The following is a 13,953-nucleotide window of genomic DNA, read 5'->3' on the forward strand; positions in this document are numbered from 1 at the left end:
TGTAGGAGATAAGTGAAAATTTAAGTGGGTTTTTGAAATTAAATTAAGTGAGTTTTCAATATTAAAGTATTAGACAAAAATACCCTCTTTCCTAGCCTTCTTAGGATAATCAAACTTCTTATTTGATCCTTTCTCATTAACATTATTTAAGATTAGTTTTATCATATTTTATATAAATATTTTTGATTACATATATTAATCACAAGTTTACATATATGTAAAATTTATGTACTAACAAATTTACATGGGTATAAAATAAAACATAGATATGTATAAAAACTAATTTTCAAAATTGTAATCGTAGATATAAATATAAAAAATGATAAAACTACTCCCAAATAACATTAACATACAAATTTTTTTTAAAAAACGCTAGTTTTCAATGGTTCCTTCAAGTTCTTAAATAATTTAAGGGTTCTGTAATGATACTCATCCTATATATATATATATATATATATATATATATATAAACAATGGTCAAATTAGTTTGATATTTGCTGCATTTAATGATTAGGAGAGTAATTGCTATTAATTAACTAAAAATAAAATTAAAAAAACAATCAAATATTTAAAAGGAATTAGAAAATAAGAACTGATTTGCTTCATTTCTCTTAAACTTGCTTTTGTTCACCTCCTGTGAAGATGAATCCTAATGTGGTATGGTTCACCTAATTTTGATGTTTCTTATTCATGATTTAATATAATATGTACAAACAACCAACTATTATATGTCTTGTGATTAATGGATCACTGCAACAGTAAGAATTGTTTTCAAATTGTTGCAGTGAACATGAAGCCCTTTAAATTTCAATGTTGTTGTAGATACTATAGGCTTCTAATTCAAGTTATTTATAACTAGATTGAACAATTTTAAGGTCCCATCAAGTAAATTCAGGGTTTACAACCTAGGGTTGTTTATCAAATCGAATTCGGGTTATTTGGTTATCCGAATTTGAAAATTTTAGATCTGAATACGAATTCAAATGAAAGTCGCAAAAGTGATTCGACTAAGCGTATTTGAATTTGGGTCTGTTCGATTAAATTGATTTATAAAGAAACTCGATATAAAAAATATATAATAAAAATAAAAAAAAATAAAAAAAAATGTATATAATGCGAATTAGGTTTTTTGAATTCAGATTCAATTCATATAAGCCAAAATTCAAATTGTAACTCGATATTTGAAATCAGCCCAGTTCAAATATCAGGTTATTCGAGTCTGATCTGAATAACGTACACCCTTATTACAACCTCCTAAGTTTCTTTATTGAGATAGATCATTATTTTGTAAAACAGTTTTTCAATCATGATATATTCATTTTTATCTATAGAAACAAATAAAAAAGAAAAAAAGATGTGTTAACACGACCCGTTTTGACTTGTTCTAAATAGATCAGCTCTTTAATTTTCTCCCCTACTAGTTTACAGCAGACCACTAAATGTCTCGCTCATCTTTCACAACGGTTTACGAAGTTTTACAAAAAGAACCTACTCTTTATTGACTACTGTTCACTTATTCGTATCACAGTTGTCAATATCGACGACCTACCTATATGCTACGTCGTGATAGAGATGAAATAGCACCCGCTATTTGTATTTAGCAGTAAGGTAGTAGAAACTTTTTAAGAAAATAATTAGGGTTTTCATTCAGAAAAACAAGCAATTATGGTGAAATTGGTGGAAGGAGCAGCTGCTTAGTTGATAAACAAGCTAAAAAAATAGTATTTTACAATTTTTAATACTAAAAAACAAAATAAAAGCTAAAAAAACCCCTAAATATCGCTATTCCCACGCTAAATGGGCAGTTAAGAATAGGGAAACCAATTATATTTTGATAAAAATGATCGTTTAAGAAAAAGTTACATAAGTATATATATAACCAATAATATTCTAGAATAGAAAAGGATGAAAATTATACTATTTGCAAAGCTCCTATATTTTTATGTAATATATAGGTGCATACAGTATAAGATGTAAGATCCATCATAATAGGCTGTTAACAGTTATTTTATGATAAAAAGATCATTTAAGGAAAATTTTCCATCAATATAATCAGACAAGAATACACTACATCAATGACAATAAAATGATTAGTTTGAAGCAACCAACCTTTTGAAGTGACCAACCGACGAGAATCCAGAGTATGAAATTCTTCACTCCGAATTGGATTAACCTGCAAGCATAAATAGTTGAATACATATAGAAATAAAATATTGGATGCTTTTAACAACGTAATATTTGCAAGATTTAAAATCATAGACTAAAAGAGTTTCGATTGTGTAGGGAGGTAATGGTGTAGGATGGCTCAACTCGTTTTTAACGACGACTTTCTTCGAGGCTTGTAACGGTGACAACCATACAAACCCCGAAAATCTCGGAAACAGATACTGCATTGACTGCAACCTGGCTGCATGTCAACACTGCATGGCGCAACCAACTCATGACAATCACAGAGTATTAACTATTTACAGACTCGTCTACAAAGACGTAGTCCCCGTCCCTCAGATAGACAACCACATTGACTGCAAATGGATACAGGTCAGTTATTATCATATCATGTTTAACAATATTAATACTCACTTTTCTTTTACCTGTTTTATTTAATAATCACTCTTCATTTACCTGTTTTAGTCGTCAATTAGTTCATTATTAATCTGTAATCGGTGAGTAACCTATGTGATTACAGCTAATCGAACCCAATAATCAGTAGTCAGTCAAAGGCGGTCTAAATTGACCCAAATCGTTCAAAATTCGATCAAAATCGGTCATAGTCCGGTCAAGGTTTGTCAAAATTGGTCAACATCAGTCAATACCATTGAAGTATTTGAAAATTTATACTCATTAATCCAATCAGATTAATAAATTTGATAAATCATACATAAAAATTTGAATAACTTTATAAATGTAATTTTGAAAATTACATATAAAATTCCAATCCGATTAATCACTACTAATCGCTAGTCGGTACCCCCACCACCTGACTAGCGCCTAGAAAGTTCTACAACAACGATATTACGTGAAACATCTATACTTACTTTTCTTGTAACAGTTTTAGTCATGATCATATTGTGTGAAACATTAATACTCGCTTTTATTTTAACAGTTTTAGTTATTATCATATTGCAGCCTTATGCTTCAAATGGACGGCAGGTGGTGGCCCTACATCCCCTACCTCATAACAACTCCGGTCATGTTAACCGACGACGCGCTTGCCGAACATGCGGACGTGTACTGATGCATCCCGATGACTGTAGATATTGCTCGATTGCATGCAAGGTAATAAATGCATACCGATACTTGACACAAACTATAACTATTAAGTATTTTTACTAAACCTGGCAAACTGGGCATGTCAGAATGAGTTCTAAGCAAATTGAATTCATGTCAAAATGGGCCATTTTGAAAAAAGGTATCAATTTGGTTGGGGTCAAAACGGACTTGGCCAAACTAGTTATTCGTTTTGACTAATTTAAAATGACCCATTTTGACTCCTTGACTAACTTATTATGACTCAAATAAACCTGTTATTTGAACAACAGTATTATGGCTTATGTACTTTCTTTCTATTTTAGCCAAACATTCAACCACCTCCACATGATCCAAAAGGTGATGTTGGCTCTGCATCTGGATCTGGAACCGGAGGTCGACGCCAAAGTCGAGATGGAGGTGGGGGTAAAGGGAAAGGTGGCACACGTTCCAACAGACCAGAGTCAAGAGAACGTAAGTGGCTCCCACACAGGTCTCCCTTGAAGTAAAATCGGGTCCAGTTTGTTGTTATGTTTCAATTGATGGTTTGGATTATTTTCTTGGATGTTTTTAAAATTTCGTCTACATCAGTTTCATAATTTGGATAAGTTCCTAAGAAAACTGTATTTTGTTGACTATTATGAATGAAGCATTATTAGAATGTTATATTGTATAAGTTATCTCTAGATTCCAGAATTTCGTAATAATCTAGAGATATGCCAAGTTGAAAACTAATAATTTGCATGCATAAATAGATATAAATGCATACACATACAAAGTAAACTTGTTTAAAAATGAATACGGTTACTTGATTATGACTAAAAAGTAATTTAAAATGAAATATAACTTTTCCGCCTTTTCAATTAGACACTCTGGGTTTCTATTATTATAGGGTTGAAAATAGGTTAGACAATTGATATGTGAAAACGACTAAGTTATCTACAAATAAAGTCATCTTAAGAAATACGTGTATATGCTGCTATATAATATTAGGTAGTTTATAATTTGGATATTCTCATTGAGTTTACAAGTTCAGCTATGTTTTTTGTTGTGGTTTGGGTCATATAATTGTCAAGAGTGATTTTTGCTGGTTTGTTTTCTGGGATTTATGTTACAAGATTAATATATGTAATATTCGTCTTTCCTTTCAGCTGTTATAGTTACGATGGGTGTTTTTTGGGTATATTTGTACATGTTTTATTGTTTTAGAGAATACAGAATTAACAGTGTAGGTATATTTTTTCACTTAAGCATGTCTTTAAATGTATAATCATGTACGCAAGTGTATGTTGGAGTTATCTGTATATTTACATTATGAGGTAATTGCTTCAAATTGTATGCAATATTAACATCATCAGCTCTGCATAACAATCATCTTAAACAACAACAAAAACAATTTAAAAAAACCTGGACTTAATGATAAAAGGATTGACTAGTCACTAATCCCAATCCAGGGATCAATACCTAGTAGGTAATGTAATGACTACCCACGAGTCCAACTCGTGGTTATAGCATGCTGATATTTTAGTTAACTATATAAATGATCTAGAGTGGTCAGGATATATTGAATCAAAAGGAAGATTAGATAGTGAGAGAAAAATTCAGTCTTTGATATATGTTATTTTGTTGACTTCACGTTTGAATTAAAAACTGAACAAATTCAGTCTCAAGATAGTGTTTAATGATAATAGAAATATTACACATTTCACAAATATGGATGTCTTGCAAAGGGTGTTATAAAGATTTTATTGACGAACATTATTAAAGAATATGTCTTGTCAAATTATTCAACTTTATGGAATAGATGGTGCAAAGATTGATTGTCATAATCAAAATACGGAAGTAAGAAAAATAATAACACATTAAATCTTAAATATTAAGCATCTTAGACATTCAATTAATTATCTTTATTGCAACATGATCAGTCAGCCAGAAAAATCTTGTATTGATTATAAGAATTAATGTCCTGAGAATAGGAAAATAGGCAAGGTTGCAGCATTTTCCCTAATAATCATAGGCGGTCAGTGGTTTCTATTGACTGTTGCTAACTTATATGTGATTGGTCCTATTGTAACATCCTATGCAGATTTCAAATCGGCCATGGACAAGAGTGATCTTTGGTTCATAAGTAAATGCCCCACCTCTTAAATCACAAACGCGTTTTGGGCTTAATGGTAGTGGATGAGATGAGAGCTCCACAGTTAAGCGTGCTCAGGTGGGAGTGGTAGCAGGATAGGTGACCTCCTGGGATGTCTCCACCTGGGCAACCAAAAACAAATCCGTGAGCTCTTCGTGTGCGAGGAGCCGGATGTTACACCTATATTCTTCTGTAATATATGTGTTTATGAAGTTACAAAATAACCAATCTAGATCATTGGAAAGACCATTAGATTTTCAATACTATAACTACTGTGGGTTACAGTCATGAAAATATCTGAGAAATAAACTTATAAGCATTATTTCGACCTAATTTTAATTTTAATTTAATTTATTTTTTTGTATCTAGAGACATACCAAGTGGAAAATTAATAATTTGCATATATATATAAACATAAATGTATACACATAGGAAGTAAATTCGTTTAGAAATGAATACAATTTTGTATGAATCAGTTAAACAATTTGTGCAGTTCCTCTGAGGACTGAAATTTGTTGAGTATCAGGATTTTCTATTGCCTAATTCTATCTCCAGATATTAATAATTTGCATACACAAGTTAGACAATTTAAGAAATAAGTACATATGCGACTATATGATACTCAGTCATTTATATTTTGGATGTAACTAGTTGTCGTTGTCGTCTCGCTCTGTTGTAGTTATAAAGGTCATAATAATTTTCCTTGCTTTGTTTGAGGGATTTGCGTCACAAGATTAATCCAAATTTAAAGCCACAATTACTAGTATACCTAATCAGCATAACTTTGTTAAGAATATGCACTTTATGTGTATTATTGGTATAGAATTACATATGACTGTGTGTGCATATAATCTAGATGAAATATGAATCGAAATTCTGTATCACAAAGCTGATTTGAATAGACAACTGACTTAATGCATTGGATCATAACAAACAGCTTACTTCTAATTGCAGCAAAAATCTCGATTAAGTATTCTAGACAAGTTATGTAATTAATATAGACTAGTGAGTATCTGATACAAAACCAGGTTAAGATTTTTGGATCGCAGATGAGCAAAACAGGCCAGACCCGATGCATACTTTGGGCAGAATTCAAGTGATGTTTGATGGAAGGAATGTAGAGGGTGGGTTTCTAGGCAGTTCCTAACCCGTAACCGTTAGCAAAGTATTAGATTTACAGTTTCGTTCTTTTTGTTTTATGTTAATGTTTTAATTAATCAAAATTAGGGTTTCTACCTTGTAATTGGAGATCACCCTTCTCGAATTGGGTTTCGTTCATATATTTCAGTAATTGAATCGTTCGAGTCTAATTTTAAGTAATTATCAGTATCTATGTGTAATTACATACTCCATATATAAAGGTCCATGCAACCTAATATAAACACTATCAACACAAAATAAAATATGTCGGAGTTATCTGTATATTTACATTATCAGATAAAAGCTTCAAACTGCATTACAATATATATTGTCAACTATGCATAACAATTTCTTAAACGAAATTTGAAAGAACCAAAGGATAACACTTAAAGGGTCAACTAGTAAATAGTGCATTAGCATTTTGTTATCACTATATACTAAGTTACTAACTAACTAACTGAATAAATTAACAAGTTCTGTAACATTACTTATTACTGATAAATACAATATTTTTTAAGGTATGTGATACAGATACAGAAGTAGATAACACCACATAGCAACTAAGTTGTAACCTAAATCTTAAGGAAAATGTCAAGAAACAATATAACCGCAGAACTCTTTTGAATCTTTTCTAATATTCAAGAAATAAAAGCAACCTTACGATATAATCAGAAACAATGGAAAGATAACAACACGTCTACTTTTAACCAATGAAAAGGTAATTTACACAGATCTATACCTAGTGTGTAATGTACTAAGTAGCCACGAGTCCAACTCGGGTTATAGCGTGCTGATATTTATGTAATTAGATAAATGATCTAGAGTGATCAGAGAAAATATTGAGTTGAACAGAAGATGATATTAAGTGACAAAAGGTTCAACAGTTTGCAACTCCGAATCTCAGATATAATCTATTTATTGACTTTAAATTTGAATAAAAAACTGAATAGACAGATATTCAGCCTCACGATATTGTGTTTGACAATAAAGGAAATGCATTTACGCATTTCATACCATTACATTGAAGATGTAACAATTATCATCTTCCAATGTCATAATTTTCCTATTTTCATGATTAGAAAATGATAATGGTAATGAATCTGTCCACAAGGATCCCTACTTTGTCTTACAAATGGGTATTATAAAGATTTAATTGAGAACCTTGTTACATAATACACCTTGTCAAATAATTCCATTTTATGGGAAAGATAGCGCGAGTGTTGATTGTACTGTTAAAAAGAAAAATAAGGGAATAAGCAAAATAGTAACGCTTTAATCCTGTAATTGCATAAATCAAAAATCTTTCATAAGCTCTGCCCAGTATACTGGACTAAGCAAAATAATATTACTATACAGTTCATTTTTTTCAAGCCAGTCTCAAAATCTTTGTAGCTATGTTGTAACAATGCCAAATATTATTTCATTAATTCACATTTCAAGTTCCAAAACAAGTGAATTTTCAGTCTCAAAATAATGTGTTCGACAATAAAAAAATATATTTCATTATATTTGCTAGCCCAGTTCGGCATTTATGAGATTAATTAATTAAAATAAAAAAAATATTACACTAGAATCCTTATAAGGAATGATGAAAAAGTGTTGTCATAATCGGTCCACAATTTCAACAAAACCCCCAGAACTCCCAGTAAGTTTAATTTTCTCAAAAACTAAACCCTTGGATTTTCATTGAAAAATCCATCAAATTCATGTTTCTACATACATCTGTATCATGTATTCTTTTGACTGATGTATTATTGCAACACTAAAGTTGTTTGGTAACTGTTGCTATTAACATGAAGCCCTATAAAATTCTATGTTAGAGCGTGCTTTTAAATGTAGATGGCTAAAAGGGGAGAGCAATTGTACCCTTGTATGGCTGTATGTGAAAATTGGTTAATTACTGTTTCAATTTTAGATGTGGAATTTCATGTTTTGTTGTTTCTGGTTATTACCCTTCATTTGGTTGCTGTTATGCTACAATTGTCCAGATCTTTGAGATTGGATTTGGTTTGTAGACCAGATTTGACATAGGCATAATTTTCAAAGAGAAAGGATAATTGTTCTTTTGATAAATTTGGACTCCAAATAAATTTTGTATTTGAAAATATTTTATTATGTGTCTGTGTGTATCTGTGTCTGTGTGTGTGTGTGTGGCCAGAGAAAGAGAGATTCTAAAGAGAAAGGGTGAGGGTATGCAAAAACCCTAATCTCACGCGTTTAAACAGTTCACAGATAATAGTGTCGGGCTTAATTACAGGTTCTCTTAATATGCTTTTAAACTAACCTGGTAAATAGAATGTTTTCCTAATCATAGAAAATTAATCGTATCTATTGACTATTGTAGACTTATATATGATTGGTCCATAGGGAAAGCCTGTGCCTTTCATTACTAATGTAGCTATTGTTTTAGAATTTTGAGCGTTAAAATAGTATCTATAAAACTTTTAATATAACTATCTCTTAGCAATAAAATTATTATCATGAACTTCCATTTCTAAGACCGGTTTGTTTAAAGAATTGACTAACAGTCCTTTATTCTTTGTAACATCTGTGTTTATGAGTATGCCTGTTACTTAAACTTATAAGCATAATCCCAAACTAAAACTGATTTTTGTTTCTCAAGGTGCCTGGTGCTGTATGGTGGCTAACCCTATTTCTAGCAAGAGATTACTATTTGGCATGTGATTTTCATACAAAGAAAGTTGGAAATCATAAGAATCAGTTTTGCATCGACTGTGAAACATATGCATGCAAACACAGCCTGGAGGAGAATTTTCACGATGATCACAAGGTCATCAAAGTTTATAGGCATATCTTTAAAGATGTAGTCAAGCTTGATGATATAAATACACATCTTGATTGCTCAGAAATAGAGGTATAGTTCTCTTTATCACAAATGCAACCATCGAGTTAATACATATTCAATATTATTTCATGTTATAATGCTCTATAAATACAACTTATAAACCTAAACCATAAATAAACAATATCATTTTCAAACATTAACGATAACTGTTTGTGACACGACTTGAAACAAGACACATAATTTAAGCTACTTAAGTTACCATATATTCATATTAATCAACATTTTATACTATATTTAGAGAGTAATAAAAATTCTGCCTATTTTGACACATCAGATCATATGGAATTAGGGCAAAATGAGCGGTCAAAACTCACGGTTGTTAGAATTTAAGAAATTATGGCTCAAAATTGGCATTTTACAAATAAAATTATTAAGTAACTCTAAATGAGTTATAAGTTACAACAATCATTTTATAAATGTTTAACTGCAAATAAACTTAGTGTATATAAGGTATTAGTGTATATAAGGTATTGATGTTGTACATAATTGCAGTCGTACATGTTTAATGGAAGGCTAGTGATACCCATTTATCCCCTACCCTACCACAAACCCTCGGGCTGGAAAAGAGCACGCATCTCTTGTCTGACATGTAGCCGAAAACTCACGGAATTGGAGGACAATAAATTTTGCTCCATAGCTTGCAAGGTACCACTTATCATAATCAATAAATTTACTTTCTTGCATTCATCTTTATTATTTAGCATCATTTGATCTAACCAATTCTTTAAAATTTAGTATGATGGCAAGCATTGAGACCCAATCAGGAGTAAGAGGAGGCAATGGAATTCTAGCCCAGTTCGGCGTTTGCAACATTAACATCTTTTATTATGACATTTTGTTGGTTCCTTTTTAAGATTCTAAACCTTGGATTATGATATTTTGAGAGTGGTTATAAATGTTTTATTTTGTAAGACAATTCAATGTGTATCTATGACAGCAGACACGAGGCGTCATCATCCAAACCGTGAAGTTGATGTCATCGACCAGATTTGGGTAGTTATGTGGATTGGTCGAGTCGCAACATCGCTAACACAGTAACACGTGACGAATGGTTGAACCGTCTCACAATCATTCACCACGCGTATGCTGCCAAATCTCACAAAGATCACACTCAACAATCTTGTCTCCGTTTAGGCAACTTGATGAACCCGAACACGACAAGAACCCAAAAATTGTGACATGCACATTAACCCGAACACACCTATTTTCATTGGTGACACAAACAAGGCTCTTTTAATCCGAAACATTTTTTACGTATTAATACTTTAACAAGCGTACATACAATTATTAACTTAACATAAAATATATGTATATTTATAGATACCGGAAATCGAAAGTTTAGAATTTAGATAAACAGCCTGATTCGAGATAGGCTAAATCTCCAACTACAAAAGGTAAAAACCTAAATTGACAATAATAACATCAAAGTTTTCCTGGTCAACCTCACGACGACTCATTTAGCAGACGTAAACTAGGAATTATTTTCTATTTTTTTATCATATGTTTAATGGCAATTGGATGTTCTGGACTTTCTTAAACTACGTTTGTCCAACTGTCAACAAACCACATGATTATTCTTACAAAAATCATCATAATCGTCTAGCAGACTATTGCAGCCGTGTCAATTATCCTATTCTCAGACTCGCTAACTTAATAGAATCACATTAATCGCAAATAATTTTTTTATCTTTAATTTTTCTTTTTTTATGTTTTTATGTTTACATGCCTATATAAAACTGTTTCTTTATCCTACATTATTGAGTTTATTTTATGTAGGATTAAATATATATATAAGGTGGGATTAAGAGAGAACTCCTCTTAAAAAGAAAACTAGAGAACTAATAAAGAACTCAAAAAAAAACTTATCTTAAAATAATGTTGATTTTTTTTTCTTTCATCCTTCTTGTAGGTTGTTATTCTTTACCAGAATTTAAAATAAAAAATGTCGATAGCCAAATTACATATATGTAATACAATAATATTACATATATGTAATGTTAATATATTACATATGTGTAATATAACAATATTGTTCTACTACATATATGTAATAGTGTTGTATTACATATGCGTAATATGTCAAAAATCGTGATCTTTTTTTATAAAAAAAATGGTAACCTTATAATAAAATAAATGAGATATTTATAAAAAAAATTCATGTTTGGGTCGAGGTTTCACGAGTTTTTTACTAGTTCTTTAATTCTCTCTCTAAGGGGGAGTTCTCTCTTGATCCTTCCCCTATATATATATTTTGGAGTAGTTCTTTAATTAAGTTAACGAAACTGCTACAAATGTTAATTTTTCTTTTTCTACCGTTATCATTATGCTGGGTAGAATAGTTAGCATATCCATTGTTGATTTGTTTATTGGGTTTTAAAGTTAAATGAATGAATAATCTTGTTTTAAAGTAAACACAGTTAATAGCATAGCTGTACTTTTTCACTTAAAGGCATGTATGTTTACACGTAAGATCTGTAGCTGACCAATCAATTCCACACATGACTTACATTTGAAAAGGAATATACGTATAGACACACAGTCTCATACAAGCAAATTATATGCATATCTACTCTATGAAGAATAAGATATAATTTGATTTACAACTTTTCAAAAAAAAAAATAGTAAGAGGAGAGTAACGACAAGGACGCGATGTCAGCAATAATCAACTAGACGAGCAAAGTATCATTAGAAAGAGATTACAAACTAGTGCTTAACGTGTCATTAGAACGAAAGATATATATTTATGCATTTATTAGTTAGAAGAGTAAATGCTATAAACTAAAGAGAAATTACACTTAAATATTTATAGGGAATAAAGAGCAATATACCAGAGCCAATCTCAGCAAAAGATATCAGAACTAAATTGCTTCAATTCTCTTAATCCTTGCTTTTGTTCAAGTTGTATAATGATGAATCCTAATGAGGTATGGTCCACCTAATTTGATGTTCTTTTTCATTAAGGAGATCTGTTCATATCCAAAATCAATCAAACACTTTGTTATAAAAATATGTAGAAGATTGCATTTTCAAAATATATATATACACTCGCACACACACAAACAACTATTATATGTCTTGTGATCAATGTATCATTGCAACAATAAGAACTGTTTTCAAATTATTGTGCTGAGCGTTAAGCCCTTTAAATTTCGGTGTTAGTCTACCAGCTATAGGATTTACATCAAGATACTTTTTATAGCTAAATTGAACAGTTTCAATCCAATTATGCCATATAAGGTTCATCAGGATTGGATTTTAACGCGTACGGTCCAAAGGTCATATAAAAGTTTACATCTAAAGAAAATGGGTCAGATAGTTTAAAGTATCCTAAAGTATATTTGGGGTTTACAACCGGCTGCGTTTCTTTATTCAAGAAACTAGATTGTTATTTTATAAAATGGGTCAGATAGTTCAATCATGTTTCATACATATTAAATTAATTAAAATTTAAAATATAAGACAAAAAAAGGTTGTGCTAACCCAGCCCATTATGACTCGACCTAAAAACTTAAAATAGATATATTTTTTGTCACTTACTAGTTTACTTCAGGATCGATAAAGGTGTCACTCATCCTTCACAATAGCTTAGAAACTTTAAAGATAAAAAACCTAGTATTTATTGAATACTGTTCGTTAAGTTGCCGTTTGTCATTTATGATAGTATATGCATTTGTTTGTTAACATAGTCACTGTTCTGTCGTTTTTTGTTCCATTTGATCTATAAATTTTCTAATCTGATATTGCTGATTATAAAGATTTCTCATCAACTACTTCAGTTTAAATCCTTTTCTACTGGCGTTTAACACACCATAATGTCGTGTGACGCAAGCTAAGGAATATAAATTTTACTGTTAGCAATGCTACTTTCTTTTATTTGATATATAAGTGTATACAATAAGAATCACAGTTACTTTTTGATCAATTAAAAAAAGATATTTATCAATACATTCAGTCAAGAATATTCTACAATAAAAAAAGGTTATATATTATTCTATATAGACACCAATAGCAACAGTGTGAAACATCTATATGAATGACAGACAGCCTATGCAACATTAGCAAGTGACTATATGGCGCATAACAATATAAATATATAATTAAAAACTGTAAAATCAAATATAAGTTTGAGATGACCAACCATTAAGGGCCAGAGGTTCATCGCTCCAAATAGTTTGCAAGAAACGAGTCTTCAAATGGACTGATGAGCATCACATATTATATTAACCTGCATGCTTAAGTAGTTATATAAATGTTCACACAATAAAAATAATATTTAACTAAGTAATATTTGCTAAATTTGAAATCTTGGATTATAAGAGTTTTGGTCGTGCAGGGAGGTGACGGTGTAGGGTGGGTCTACTTGTTTCTATCAAGAATTTTCTTTCTGCAATGTGTTGACCACACAGGTGAAAGAAATCAGTAGAATCGTTACTGCATTGATTGTGATATGGCTTCATGCCGACAATGTATAACCGAGGGAATTCATGCTGAACACAGAGTAATATCTATTTACAAACTTTCGCAAAGAGACGTAGTAGAAATGAACAGACACTATACCTGCTC

At 30.9% G+C, this 13,953-nt stretch overlaps 1 long non-coding RNA gene across 1 annotated transcript; it reads right to left on the bottom strand.

Annotated features, from left to right (window-relative positions):
- Nucleotides 1–1,724: 1,724 nt before the first annotated feature.
- Nucleotides 1,725–13,307, bottom strand: LOC143625032 (uncharacterized). Its single transcript, XR_013152206.1, has 2 exons — nucleotides 12,219–13,307; nucleotides 1,725–2,173 (listed from the first exon to the last, which is right to left on the bottom strand). It is a non-coding gene; the product is annotated as an uncharacterized LOC143625032 (long non-coding RNA).
- Between the last annotated feature and the right edge of the window lie 646 nt (nucleotides 13,308–13,953).

The sequence above is a fragment of the Bidens hawaiensis genome, unplaced genomic scaffold (genome assembly GCF_021521415.1).
Source record: "Bidens hawaiensis isolate Kalapana, Puna unplaced genomic scaffold, B.hawaiensis_p1.1 tig00000416_1, whole genome shotgun sequence".
In the NCBI taxonomy this organism is placed as follows: Eukaryota; Viridiplantae; Streptophyta; class Magnoliopsida; order Asterales; family Asteraceae; genus Bidens; species Bidens hawaiensis.